Genomic DNA, 3,019 nt, shown 5'->3' with positions numbered 1-3,019 from the left:
GAAATTCTTTGCAGAAAAATGCCAACTGATAAATATCGAAAGAATGATGAAGTTAGAAGATCACCCTTTTTACATCAGAACTTTGATTCAGGGAAGAGTCACCAGTGAATGCTAGATAGTTGGGCCAAAGGTTATTTGGCAGCAGTGTATTTACAGTCTCAAAGTATTACTCCACAGCTTACTCATTAATCATGAAAGGAAAAATGGAGACTTTCAGCAGAAACCACCTGAATCACACCATCAAACTTCCCATCAGGACTTTCCTGGCGGTCCAGTGGTTAAGTCTTGGCCTTCCAGTGCAAGAGGTGCGGGTTCTATCCTTGGTCAGGGAAGCTAAGATCCCACGTGCCTTGGGGCCAAAAAAACAAAACACAAGAAACAGAAGCAATATTGTAACGAATTCAATAAAGACTTTAAAAAAAATGGTCCACATCAAAATAATCGTAAAAAAAAAAAAACTTACCATCAACAAAGGGACAAAGTGACATCCTGTTGCCTCCTGCTATGATGCAGGAAGGTATGACATCTATATAGTATATTGTCCTGCTCCACAATGTGTAACCTAAATGCGAGGACAAGGAAAACCAAATCAAGAGACTTGCTGTGAAAAGCGAGCCTTGACTCTTCAAAATTGTCAAGGACTGAAAAGATACAGTAAAACAAAATAGAAATCACTGCTTGGGGGTGGGGTCTAGATTAAGGGAGGCTGAGGACCCTTGATAACTAAATGCACAGTTTGGTTCCCCAATCGATCCTGGGTTTTTTCAAAAGGAGCCATAAAGGACATGATTGGGACAATGGGAGGAAACTGAATATGGAGAATATATTAGACAGTAGCATCAAATGGATGTTACATTTCCAGAGTGTGGTCATTTTATTTTGGTAACGTAGGAGAATGTCCTTGTTTCTAGGAGAGGGATGCTGAAATATTCAGGAGGGAGGTATCATCTGTAGCTATTAGTAGTTTAGGGCGGTGGGGGGGGGGCGGGGGGAGAGGGGATACACACACCTACAGCGAGAGAGAGAAATTAAATGTGGCAAAGTGTTGACAGCGGCTGAATCTAGGTATGTGGGGGGTTCACTTTACTATTTATTCAACTGGTTTGCATGTTGGGCATTTTCAAAACAAAAAGCTACAGGGAAAAAATGTCTCTGTGAGGGATACAGAGCTGTCCATCCAGATCTGCCAGTAAGGCCAACACCCCAGATGCTGGACGTGGGGTCAGCAGACACTGTCAACTGCCTGCCCTCCAGGGGCTGCCTGGGTTGCACAGCTGCCCAGTCCAAGGTCACGCCCTTGCCAGGGTGGCCAAAGGGAGGCAGGGGTATATGAGGGAGGCTTGGCCATTCCTGCTGACAATAGGAGTAATCAATAAACCAGTCTATAATAGGAATAGAAGAGTTTTAAATTTAGCCAAACTGTGGATTAGAGCCCAGGAGACACTAAGTCAAGAAGCAATTAAAGCTACAAAATGGGGAGGGGGGGGCTTCTAAAGGCAAAAGCCCTGAAAATGACGAAAGTTGTTTGTCAAGAATTGTAATTGCAGTTGGCAAGAAGTAAGAGTGCTGGTTAAGCAAGGATTGGTTGGGTCCAAAATGGTTGCATGGTTACAAGAGGAGACCTTGAGACTATTTTTATTCTTTCTTTCTTTTTTTAAAAGAACTTTTATTGAGATACAGTTAACAGACAATAAACTGCATGTATTTAGAGTGTACAATTTGGTATCCCAGTCTCCCAATTCATTCCACCCCAACCCTCCCCGCTTTCCCCACTTGGTGTCCATGTTTGCTCTCTACATCTGTCTCTATTTCTGCCTTGCAAACCAGTTGATTTGTACCATTTTTCTATAGTCTGCATATATGTGTTACTATACGATATTTGTTTTCCTCCTTCTGACTCACTTCACTCTGTATGACAGTCTCTAGGTCCATCCATGTCTCTACAAACGTCCCAGTTGAGACCTTGAGACTTTTAAGGTTACAGCTGGCAGCCAGCAGATACTGTTCTGAGACAAGCTGGTGGTGTCCTTGAGGCTGATACAGTTCAGAAAATTCTAGGTCGCAGTGATGTAGGAACATGCCTGAAATCATGGCTACAGTGGCCACCCACATCCATTTCAAATGCCTGAACCATAGTCACTCCATTTTGACTTTAACGCATTCTTTTAGTGGTTAAAGCAGATGTACAATGTACCTTTAACAGGCCACAAACTGGCTGTTTTGGTGAGTCTAAAGTTCAGGCTGAATCATGTACAAGCCGCAAGGACTCCCCCATACCCTAACATGTGAACAGTTCTCTCGTCACTGCCCAGGGGACAACGCTGAGGGGCTCTCTTATTAGTGGGCTTCCCCACCTGGTTGCCCGAAGCCCCCGGCTGGCCTCCCCATTCAACTTCTCCCTCCGCCGAGCTCTGCTTCTTCCTCTCCTCCCAGCTCTGCACAAAGTGACCCCCACCCTGAACCTCACCTTCTGCTCCTTTCCTGGGGAAGGCCTGTGACGGCCTCCTAGCAGACAGCTCTCCCCAACACCCCTGAATAAAACTGCTACCCACACACCCTGCTTTCATCTTCTCCACACCACGGCGCACCACCTGCCGCCCTATATACCTACTTGATTGTTTGTTTAATGATTACCCCACCGTCACTACCACCACGTGCGCCCCAAGAGCGGTGATTTCGCCTGTTTTGTGGGTGGCTGTGGACCCCCGCAGTCTGTACACCAGAGGCTGTGTGTACTGCCCATCTTCCAAGCCTCATTGCCAGAAGAGGAAACTGAGGCTGGGGAGCTAAGCAGCTTACCCATGACCCCGGGTGGGCACGACACCCGAGCCTGGGCCGGGCTCCCAGGGCCTTAGGTTCCGCCCCCGCCGGGAGGCAGAGCGAGGGGCGGGTCCTCAGCCTCCACCGCCGCCGCAGAGTGGAGCCCGAGGTGGCCCGGAGTCAGCTCAGGGGGTGGAGCGAGGCGCCGCGGCCAATCGCCGGGCGCGACGGTTCCGGGCCTCATGGGGCCTGCCTCCGA

This window comes from Hippopotamus amphibius, chromosome 3 (assembly GCF_030028045.1).
Source record: "Hippopotamus amphibius kiboko isolate mHipAmp2 chromosome 3, mHipAmp2.hap2, whole genome shotgun sequence".
Taxonomy (NCBI): Eukaryota; Metazoa; Chordata; class Mammalia; order Artiodactyla; family Hippopotamidae; genus Hippopotamus; species Hippopotamus amphibius.
This window is presented reverse-complemented; position numbering follows the sequence as displayed.